Below are 12,401 nucleotides of genomic sequence, written 5' to 3'. Positions count from 1 at the left end.
CCACGAAAGATGAGCACATAGTCTCAGCAACAAACCTGCACTAATTTTGGCGCACAGTAAAATAATCAGACAGTCTTTAACCTGATTCAATCAGAGATGAGTTCTGTTAGCAGTTATTCATGGACTTAACCTCTTCTGATTATATCTTTGCCAGCATGTATTTTTACCACAGTTGCATATACTGTACATAAATCAATAGTGTGTACGGGTGTGTATTTTTTAACATGAACCAAAATTTGAATTTCCTCACCAAACATTACGGGCATATTTTTTGGTTTCTTGGTATCACTTTGTTTATCAAGTCTCAACCGCAGACATATAGTTGTCTTTGCCCTGTTTATCAACACTGTAACCAGCAATTGGGTAATCACACATTCACATAAACCTCTCCTCATTAGTTTCCCCAATAAATCTTTACCATCATACAAGCACATCAATAGGAAGAGAGGCATGTCTTCTTTTAACATCTTTCTGTTGACTAGTAACCTCTCAAACTAATTAGGCCGCCTGTTTTGTTCCCGCTGTCGCTCTGCCCAGGGCAAGTAGATGAATGGCTGTGTTTGGAGAAGCAGAGCAAAGTGGCAGCTAATGGTCTCTTTGTTAATCTGGCTTGGCCTCGGCTATGTGATCGATTCATGTAGGTATAACAAACAAAATTGAGGCCACTAGCTGTTGAGCCAGCTGATGCTAAATTTTTTTGTATCTTGAAATTCAGTTTGTGATTCAGTTAAAATCAGAAATACCATCATGATTTAATTAGATAAAACAAATGTATTTTAATATGTTCATCCCCCCCACCCCATACTACAGTACTAGCCAGCCATATCTCCATTCTTCCCATGCCTTAACCCCAGCATAGCATATTAAGTGTGTGAGTGGCATGCATATTAATTGTGGTAATGAAGGTCACCCGGAGGAGCAGCTGGAGTCCTCGTCTGTGTTGAAAACACTGGCGGTGGCTGAGTGGCTACCTGCCGTGGACCAAGCCGAAGCAATCAAAAACACCATATGCTTCCTCGCCATCACCAGACACATTTTGCAGGTTTCCAATAATTTAAAAAGGGAGAGAAGGAAAGGGAATAGATATTATGTAAAAGAGGTTTTTTGGGGTGTTGAATTTTAGAGTTGATTTGTATGTTAGGGGTTTTGTTTTATAAGTAAATATAGTTTTGAAGTGTATTTTTAGGTAAACATAAAATGATAAAATTTATATTATTTTTTGATTGTTTTTTTTTTATGTATATAATGGGTTTGGTGTGAGGGTTAGTTGGTGTTATGTAGGTTGGTAATGATTAGTGTGGATAATATAAAAATTGTAAGGTGTTAGTTGTTGGTTATGTTATATGTGGGGTGGGTTGGGATTTTGTGATTTAAGGGGGGGAAATGTATTTTGGTAAATGGAGGTATTAGTTGGAATAAAGAAAGTGAAGGTGTGGATGAGTTTGATTAGGTGATGATTAATTGATTTGTGAAAGATGATTTTGTGGATGTGGTTTTTATTTATGGTTGGGTGAATAGGGTTATGTAGTTAATTTAGTAGGATTGAAATGTTGGGTGGGTAGGATGTGAGGGATGATTTTAAATGTGAAAATTTTTAAATTCCAAACTCTGCACACTGCACGATAATTCAGTTGGGTTCGGCTGAGTCGCTTGGTGTGCGGCAGCCTTAATAGGCAGAGCTGTGAACCCGAAGTCACTGGATGATCATAATTTTGCTGTGGATATTAACTATTTTTGGCATCGTAGGCGAATAATTTTGTTCTAAATATCTAATTGTCACAAGCTAATACAGCCATAGCCTTAGCACACGCTGTTGTTGTGATCACGTGGGCTTGGCATGCTGGGTAGAAGAGCTGAAGCGGGATCTGGAATGGACTGCTTGTATGGGAGTGCCTATATTGGAGATTTTAGATGCAGTCCAGTATAATCTGATATTTGTTTTTTTTTTTGCTGATATCGAACCAATATTAGACGTTAGATTGGAGTCGGGCTCTATCCGGGACAGTTGTATTACATGTGAGGAAGGGATAAAATGAGGTAGAGCACATGGGTCAAACTCAAGGCCCGGGGGCCACATCCGGCCCGTCACATCAATTTATGTGGCCCGCGAAAGCAAATCAAGTGTATCAACTTCATGTTTCTTGCTAAAATAACAACATTGCAAATCGTCTTCCCTTTTATGTAATGTTGATTGCAAACACATTTGATACCAATCCCCATTTCAAAATTAACTGAATTAACAACTTATTACTGGCTTCTGGTTTCAAATATAGTTATTCATCGATTTAGTTTGTCTTTTTTTTTGTTTTTTTGGTTTTTTGTGTAAATGTAATAACATGAGGCAATTGTACATTTGCTGTATATGTGTTCACGCTCGTGACGGCCCTGCGAGGGAAACCATAACTACGATGTGGCCCGCAGCAAAAATGAGTTTGACACCCCTGAGGTAGAGAATAGGACAGGTCAGGACATATCTGCTGAGGTTTCACGTGACTTACGTACATACTGTACTTATCTAAGAAATTTTTTGTGCGTCTTTAAATTTAACAACTTTCGTGGAATTCCGCTGTATTCTCATCTTGCTTTTTATCCTTAATTCTTCCAAGTTGCAGGAGGTTAAAAAACAAAAAAAAAGACAAAGTTTGCTTCATTTAATATTTATCATGAGAATGACCATGAAGCTAGAGTTTTCTGGGCAAACAATTATACACATGCAACACAGTTCATCAGACGATTCTGATTAATTTCAGGAAAAATTTGAGTATGCAGATGTGTTGTATTGAAAAAAGCAGCAGGAAAATTGAGAAATATGCTGTTCAGCTTAATATTAACAGTAATTCATAACAATGTGCAGTGTAACTGACAAATGATTTGATGGTATAAAGAAACATCTAGATAATATCTGAAACATTGCTTAAAGGATGATTACCACACAGAGCAGTCCATGCAGGATGCTTATCTCCAAAAAAGTGTCCCGGAACATGTCTAATGTTGAGAACCCGCCAACGGCTAATGAATCAAAAGAAGTTAAGGTAATCACTGTATGAATTGAAAGAGTGAGAGCACACCAGAAAAAGTGCGTCCCCCGCAGTCATGTCACCCTTCCCTGTATGCATTCATCAAATGGTGTCATTAGAGGGCACAAATTGCCTCCTCTGTCAAGACTGATCACTCTCACACACACACACGCACGCACACACACAGGAAAAGTTACATTTGTTCTCCGTGTTAGTGCTTTTCCCATCTGGTCTCTCTCTGCAGCAGGAAAGCAGCTGGGAGTTGTGCGAGTGATATTAATCTATGATATCATTCTTCCTTTGCCTTTGTGCGACAGGAAGAACAAGTTGGACAAAAAAAGACTAAAATGAGATAAGCTCAATCATTACCTACAACATACGCCCGAGACTACAAAAAGAACAGGCCTGCTTTTTATTCCAGCATAAATTACTCAATTTATCAAGCAAAACCTTTCTAAACGTTAGTGTGTGTTCTTGGCTAAACAGATATCAGGGATACTTGATGTGGGGGACTTATCCATGCCCTTACTGTGAAATACCAGAGCGGAGCCCACCCATCGTCTGACACAGGAAGGCGGAGGCCCAGCAGTGTGCTGTTTCCAGGCTGTTCGGTGATATCGTCTCCTGAAGGGAGATAGATGCCGTGGTGCCGGTCCACATCCTGTCTAACCTTTAAACTTTGATTGGTACCAACGTGAAGTTGCGCTGTCACGGAACACACAAGGATTCATACAGAGTTTGAATCGTATGAATACTGTTCAAGTGCCTGAGCGACATTGGACTCACCCGGTGCAAGTGTCCTTCCAACTGGACAACTAACACCATGGATGGCCTAACAACTAACCATCCCACTTCCTACACCAAATTCTAAAAAGGTCGTATGCTTAACTCTGATATGAAAGCAGGTCTACTGGGTTAGAAAATCTTTACAGGGGTCCTCGGTTTAGGCCGGCGCTTGTTCCTATGGCAGCGGTATAACCCGAATGTGAATGGAATTTGGAAAGCGCCGTAGTGTAGGGGTTGCAAGACTTCAGAGAAGTCGATGTTGACTACTCGCTAATAACTCACTGGTGTATTTTCAGTCATTTAAAAAAATCACGAGGGAATTGCAATAATCTATATTCACTGACAATGGACCATGAATTGTTTATTTATCATGCGTCGCGTGCAAGAAGGGAAGATCATCGACGTGTTGGGTGAACGCTCGTCTGCTGTCGTGTGATGGTAGCTCCAGCCAGAGAAAAGGTCCTCTTGCTCAGTGTGCACAACTTGGCCAAACGCGGAAACCTGTGCTCGTTCTGGGCCTGCCACAGAAGGTGTTTGCAAATAGCGACGGACCTCTTCGTGTCCCACCGGGAAGAATCCCCGGGGACGACCCAGGGCACACTGAAGAGACTGTCGGCTAGGCCTGGGAACACCTCGCGATCCCCCCCAGAAAACATGGAGCAAGGAGCAGGGAGGAAGGGCATCTAGGCTTCCCAGTTTAAGCTGCTGTCCCTGCAACCCAACCACAAGTAAGTAGAAGAAAAAGGATGGATGGAACTCTTCTCACAGTTGTCTCCCTCTGCATGTTTGTACATGCTTTTGTTTTACTTGCACAGCAGATAACGAATGTTTACACTTGTACGGCCGCTACAAATGTTAAAAAGTGAAAATTTATTCTCAGTGATTTGCCTTGCAATTAGTAACCCCCTAAAGTTTAGAACCTGCTTTTGTGTTTCATTTTAACGCATTAACTTTTTTGTAAGACATTTAATAACATAAAATGTTACTTAAAGCATTTCATGTAGAGCAGCTAATAAGGGTTTATCAGATAATTTCTATGATTAAAGTATAAGAAATAAGAAATGGGAACAGTCTTATTCCAGAATGGATTGTGCTCCATGGTCACTTTGCCATTTAAAACCCTCAGAATGCTCATCTTGTCGTCTGCTAGGTGATGTCCCCCGAGTGATCTGCAGAGGAAATAAACCTTTAGATGAACGACTGTGTAATCCAATAACTCCCCTCCCCTACGGAGCACATTTAATGGTGCCATTATGCACGGGGGCGTGTTTTTATTAAATATCAACGTACGGCTCCATCGGGCGTCTGCCCAACCTTGACGCGATATACTGCCTGAGGAGTGAGCCTGTCAGTTGACGAGACGATTGATGAATGTTGTTCGCCAATTCAGTGACGTTGCGCATCAATCACCATCGGCCTCAAAATGTTTCGGAGTCAAGTCCAAAATTCACGCTGTTCTTTGAAATTTGATGAAAAACGGATGGTTGGGGATGCGGATTGCTGTGAAAGAATGGATGATTTAATATCAGTCAGCTGCTTCATAGCTGTGTGTCAGGACACATTACCTTGCATCAGTATACAGTGATTCCTCAGAGGTCAAAGGCTTGTAAAATTTGAAGTTCTCTTATTTTTCGGGGAAAGAAATCTGTTAAGCCATGCTTATAGCACTGTTTCTGGTTTTATTTTGCTAACCTTCTACAGCTTGATTTTATTCCCATTCTAGTTCAGTTGATGGGACTCAGCCAGAACCAATTATTGACTATCTTTTTGTGAACAAACATTGAACTGAATCTTTTTTGACGGGCATTTGAGTCCATTTGTTTGTGCTGTTTGACAAGACAGAGCACTGAATGAAGATGTCAACTGACTGCTACACTACCTTCTTGCACTACTGGCAACTTTTTGCGAACAAAATTATTTTGATTTGAATACATTATGTATTGTGTGCCTGATATCCTAAGTTTGAGTTCATCCATTTGTGATGTTTGACAAAAAAGGAACGCTGAGTGAAGGTGTAGACTGCTACATTAGCTTTTGTGCTACCGGCTATTTGGCTAGCTGCTGACTGACAGGCTAGCTGCTGAGTGCCTAGCTGCTAACGTTTTGGGTTACTTTGATATGAATATTCTGTGTCTGGTGTTATGCCTTTGAGTCTGTCTGTGATTATTAACAAGAAGGAACACTGAGTAAAGATGAAGACATGAGCTTCCTGCAAAAGGAACACTTGGTGAAGATTATAGACTGCTACATTAGCTTCCTGTGCTAGCTGCTGACTGGCTAGCTGGTAACTTCTTGTGAGCAAATAACTTTGATTTGAATATTTTCTGCCTGGTTTTTTGCATCAAAGCCCATCTGTTTATGATGTTTGACACAAAGGAATGCTGAGTGAAGATGTAGACTGTTACATTAGCTTCCTGCACTAGCCGCCGATGGCTAACCACTCACTGGCTAGCTGCCAACTTGTGCATCAACGACTTTGATTTGGAGCTTCTGTGACTGCCTGCCAGTGTTTGAAACCATCTTTTTGTGCTGAGTGAAGGTCGGTCGGTCGAGGGTTACGTTAGCTTCTCGCACTAGCTGCTGACTAGCTAGGTGCCATAAGCTAGTATTTTGTGAGGTCAAAAGGTAAAGCTTCATTGTTCCTTTGCAAAACACTGCTGTGTTCCAATTGTCATTGTTTTCTTAAAGGTGTCCTCAAATTTTATGCCGTTCCTGGATCTTTTTGTAGCGTAATTGCGCAATCCTAATCCTGGTCAAGTCCTTCATATTAGTCACAGAGACAACCTCCAATGGACCTTGTTTAAAGTAGAACAGCTGGGTGAAGGAAATAAGGTCTGGAGATAGGCCTGAAATGTAATGTTTTGAGACATCATATGTTTTCACTTTCAAGGGGCTCGAGGTATTGAGTTACAACTGAAATCTGTGACATAAAGTAGTGCAATAATTTCATGTAATCATTAGTAATTTTGATATAATCTTTATCAAACAATTTGTGCTATTTTATATAAATTATTGAAGGCATTCAGCATTCAACTGTCTGCCTTGTTGTATATGACCCAGGTTTAAATATCTTTGCTTCCAGGAATTCAGTTTAGATCATCATGAAAGCAAGCGTAAGTGTCCAGGAATGTACCGTACCTTGTTTTGAAATAGCCCTGTTTATTCCATGTTTACTGTGTGATGACAACTGGACACTTTATCATGACTTTTTCTCACATGAAACACTTTCCAGAGTTTTGGCATGTAGCATAAACATATTTTCCAAGTAAGGCTACTGCAACTTTCTCATTTAACAAGGGATTGGCATGCTGAACTTCCTGGAATTAATGATGAATGAATCAATTCTTTTTGTAACTCCCATTATTTGGGGGGTCAAATAGACTCTCTTCAAAGATTTTTTTTGTGTTTTTTGGGTGGGGGGGGGGGGGGGGGCTGATTTTCATTTAACAATTGCAATGAGCCAAAGCAATAAGAGCCCAAAGTACACAGGCAGAAATGACATAGAACCTAAACAAGACATACAAATTTGACATTTGATACAAATGAATAGAGTTATTGAGTGCCACTAGAGAAGCACATTCAATCCATAACATAGAGGGAAAGAATGCTCAAGACAGAGAGGCCTGGTATAATCAAATATTTGCCTGTATCGTAGCGCTTGATCTCCAGAGGAATGCATTGTGTGTGTGGACTTGGCTCACCCTCAATAGCAGCACTATTTAGTGGTCCGAGGAGTACAGGGTGATGGACAAACTTGGACGGGGGGGGTCGGGTCGGCAATAATGTGCATTTATATGACTTGCAAATGTTTGTAGGTGCAGGAATATAACCTTGGACACAATAACTTTGTCATCGTTGCGGATAACCGAATTGGTTTCTGAGCATCTTCATTTCCTATTCCACCACTCTTTTGACTGAGCGGGCTGACTTTTGCTCGTCATGCTGCTGCATTAATCAACTCAAGTTCGACTATGCATGTCGACTGGGGGAAATGTGCGAAATGTCACAGTCGTCAGCAGCGTCTTTGCGTGGCACAGCTCACCTGCAACAAGCAGAACACTGCATAGATGTTATTTATCAAGCGTACAGGTATGGCCTTAAGTTTGAAAAGAAAAAGCTGATTTGCGATTAGTGTTAATGTTTGGTCAATACATGGGACTCATTTTGGTCACGTAATCAGCCACTAACGATACAAGGGGGTCCTCCGTTCACAATTGTCACGAAATTTGTTAAGTTACGAGCGGTGTAAGAATTTGTGATCACTTGGCACAAGATGGAATGTTCAGTTACCCGTCTACTTTAGTTTTTAATTTGATGAGCAACCTGTAATTCTTGATTGTTGAGGGTATTTTGAAAAAGGCATCTTACATGTCAAGACACCTTGGAGCGGGTTTAATTTATTCAAAACAAAAACACAAGTGTCTTTTAATACAGTGTCAGTTAGTTGAACATATACAAATAAAGTTGTAACTAAGTTTGAATGCCTTGACTCTCAAAAGCCTTGCCTCCCCTCGAGTGCACTCGTTTTGTAGAGCTCCACGTTGATTTGTTTCTTTTCCAGAATGCGTTTGAATGAGGGTGAGTGTCGAAGCAGAGTGAATAAAACCTACAACTGTGGACGAAAGACAACTTATTTTTTCTTTCCAAAGTTCAATTTCGCTTGTTGACATGACACAACCAAACATTTTCAGACCAACTACGACCGAAGCATCTCTGTTACTTGATGTTTATTATAGTGTCTACACGGGCTATTTAGTTTTCCTCCGTTAATCTCTTAAAGGGCTACTTGTTTACAACGGTGTACCCTATTGACAACTTGTGTCTTGTCACTGCATGGCCACCATTCTGCCTGGTAGCTGACCTCGTACACAGGAGTCACAGTGTTCAAACCTTGTGAAAGGACTGAAGAGGCCTTTTGTTCAGCGCTGTTCATGCTGGTCCAGCCGGCGCTGATTATAAAAGCCTCTCTGAAGATAACAACTACAGCAGAGTGGATGATGTTGATCTGTAATTGTAAGACATTTGGACAACTTCTGTGCCTTCACTGGTTTTTTCCCCGTAACGCATTAACTCTGCTAGCAATGTTTCACACATTGCAGGTACTTCTGCTAATGACCGAATGGATGGCTTCTAGGTAATGTTTCCCAAGTGTGCCATATTGCGGAATGCCTTTACAAAGAGGTGGCGTCTCACCTTTATAACCTCAGAAGGCATCAAAATCACCATGTCGACCTCACCGCCAGCCCCCCCCCCCCCCCCCCCAAGTCTGTGTCAGTGCTACCTGAACCCCTTATGACATAAATGGCTACTATTAATGACACACACGTAATAGTAGGGCTTGCAAAATAGTTTTTGGTTCAGGCTGATTTAAAATTTTAATTTTTTTATTTTGAGTTTCACGACCAACTTACTCAACATTTAAAATGGAGACATGCAGCGGCCTCTGCTAACTCGAGTGTAAAATTACCGGGTCCACAAGTATAAAATACTTCTCTCGGACATGGACAATTGGGAAGTGAGAAGTAAGACTTTACACCCCTGTCCTGGCATTACAGATTATCCTTTCACAGAAGTGGTTTTCTACCTCTGATACTACTTGAGAAGTCAGATAATTGACAGGTCAACTTCTGTTATGTGCCAGTTTCTCTTTGAGGTCTAGCTACAGCCTGAGCACAAAAGATAAAGAGAAGTAAGATGGCTTGTTATCCTGTTTGGCAAAGGAAATCATTTGTCTTTCAGTTTTCTGTTAGCTTGAATGGTGTCATTTTCAATTTGGTTATGCATTTCACACTCGCCATCTGTTTCCTACATCAGATTGTCATTTGCTTTTACCATACTCTTATAGCTGGGATTCTCAGTCCGATATGATAACGTGCTATTTTGTCACCGCTCCCCTTGCTTTCCCCGTCTCAACACAAGTGTGATAATATTTTTGCATTGGGAAGCTGAACGTCTGTCGTAAGTAGAAATTTTTTTTTTTTTTTTTTTTTTCCCCCCTTCGGGCAGTGACATTCATGCCCAAACGCAACAAGGAACTAATCCACATGTGGAAGTGGCCACGTCACCATCGGAACATGGAAAAGAAACCTCAGCGGGGCCTTACTCAGACACCCAGCAAGCATGGTGACAATAGTGTTGGCAAGACTGTGATTGTTACTCAATTTATACATTTTATGATTGAACAATGCGAGATTCCAGTTGAGGGAGATGTGTCATTCTCCAGTTTTAAAGTCCCATCAACATGCAACCTTTGAGCTCTCAATAAACCAGGTTGTCACGAAGATGAATAACATTTGTTGTTGGGCTTGAATCGCGTCCTCTCCGTGGATTGATTCATGTTTCGGTCAAGTCTATGCTTCTCACCTTAAATCATTGTTTAATATTTAAGGCAGCTGGAACAAAAAGTGAAAGTCAACTGAATATAAAATAAATTTGAGAGCCTCAAATTTGTCTGACACTTTTAAGACCTTGCTGCCGATGCGGGAATGTTCCATGGCCTTCAGACAGACTCTTTCCAACATAAAGTCTCAGGTATCACGTGACTTCCTATTTAATTAAAACAAGCAAACGCTGCAACAAGGCTGCCAGTGAATATGCTGTGAGTCACATATTTTCACTGTTACATAACTGCTTTTCCAATCCTAGCGCCCTTGTGTTTGTTTGCAATGGCTGGCGTCGGTCAATATGCAACTACTGAATATGTTTGATAAAGCCTCTCAAAGCTTGTTTTTGTTCCACATTTCTTTCGTTTCCTAGCCAGTCTATTATGAAGGTGTTTTTGGGCCACAAATGAAAATAAATACAATCTAAGGGGGAAAAAGTCAATACTGTACTCGTATTTCTTGAGGTCTAACCCTAACCCTCAATACATCGATTAAAGTCGTATTTTTATGAAAAAAAAAATCTTAAAGACCCTGTTAAGTGAAGTCAGACATGAAGTTTAGTCTGGTTTCATGTCATACAGTATGTTGCTTTTTATATAGAGTGTAAACTTCAACAGTATGTGTAGGCATAAGAAAGATGCTAGATGATGTAGCATCCATTTTTCAGCGTGGCATGGTTTCACGTATTCAGCAGACATGGCCACAGCGTTTGAGAGCGGAGACAATAGCTTGATTTTATTTATTTATTTTCACGATTTTGAAGCTTCGTTTAATAAATTTGACTTTTTTTTTTGTTTCATTCTAATTAGGCAAGGTTGGTAACAAGACTAACAAGAAAGTTTACAAGACATTTGAACTTTACAGGGACTTTGTTACATGAATAAGATCAGACAAGATGTCATATTCGGAAAATAGTCTTATTTGAGATTTGTTTTTAATATTGCGATATTAATGCCGGATTTATACGCAAAAAAATATATTCTATTTTTTGTTTTAATTCTACAAATCTTACAAAGACAAGATTAAACACTTTTTTTGTGGAAAATATTTTTTTTCTGAATTCTTAATACTCCTAGATTTTACAAATTTTTTTGTGAAAATATTTTTGTAAATAAACAATCATAAAATAAAATAAAAAATAATTTTTTACGAATTTTTTTTCAAGGATAAAGTTATAATGTTAACGATTGAATGCAAAATTGTTTAGAAAATACTCATAATATTTTGACTTTATTCTCGCAATACGATATATTAATTACGACCTAATCTTTTCCCTATTAGCAACTAGTAATGGGAGGTAGTAGTGGGAGGGAAACCATCATTTATCAGCAACAGCTTTAGTTCTCTTCAAGATACAATAACAGATGCAATAAATTATTCCGTTGTGAATTCACGCACCTTTAGTGTCGTCAGCCCTCCTCTACACTGCTCCATTGAATCCAGCTGTCATCTTATTTGGGCCCCTAGAAATTTTGTATTGTGATGATATCGTTCACCTCGTCTGTTTGGTCATGCTTGTGGCTTTCCCTCAGCCTTTGTTCCTTCCCGTGACCACAGGCCAACACCTCATGTATTAGCTGCAGCTGTCCAAATGGATGCACGAAACATACCCAAACATCCCCTAGCTCACCGGGGAGCTCGCTCACCGAATTTATCACTTGATGCAACAATGGGCCCTGCCCATATTTGTATAAATCATATCTAAAGAAACTGCTAGCAGAGCTGAAGGGCACCAAACGAGAGCGGGGGCTTATACGATGGAACATGACATGAGCCAGCGATAGTCACGACTTTCGGAGCACGGCGGAACGGCGCAACAATGGAGAAAGTGACCCGAACACTTCCTCTTATCTGAGGCGACACAATAGATAACACCGGATGGCGGAAGCGGAGGTCTACTCGCCGGGTTGTAAAAGCAATAAAAGGAACAGGCCGTCTCCGAGAAGCACACTATGAGCCTGGATGATCCGTAAACAAACATGGACGTCCAAAGGAAGTGTATGTAATTCTGTCGGAGAGAGGACAGTTGAGGACAGGAGGTCAACAGAATGATAAACCAACACCGCTTCTTCCAATACAAAGTTTGGAAACACCTTATAACATTGATTCAGCAGTTGGAAGGAAGGAGTTGCTTTTGTTATTTGTATAAACAGTAATATCAGTTCATTTTAAGTGGGGTACGCACCTCTTTAACATCTAAATTTTTTTTTAAATG

The 12,401-nt window shown here is 40.3% G+C and overlaps 1 protein-coding gene across 6 annotated transcripts in view; it reads left to right on the top strand.

The window, feature by feature from the left end:
• Nucleotides 1–12,401, top strand: part of stxbp6 (syntaxin binding protein 6 (amisyn)) — a 51,711-nt gene that overhangs the window by 24,868 nt on the left and 14,442 nt on the right. The window lies entirely within an intron of this gene.

Source organism: Phyllopteryx taeniolatus, chromosome 13 (assembly GCF_024500385.1).
Source record: "Phyllopteryx taeniolatus isolate TA_2022b chromosome 13, UOR_Ptae_1.2, whole genome shotgun sequence".
Taxonomy (NCBI): domain Eukaryota; kingdom Metazoa; phylum Chordata; class Actinopteri; order Syngnathiformes; family Syngnathidae; genus Phyllopteryx; species Phyllopteryx taeniolatus.
Note: the sequence above shows the minus strand (reverse complement) of the source record. Positions and strands in the feature narration are given on the sequence as shown.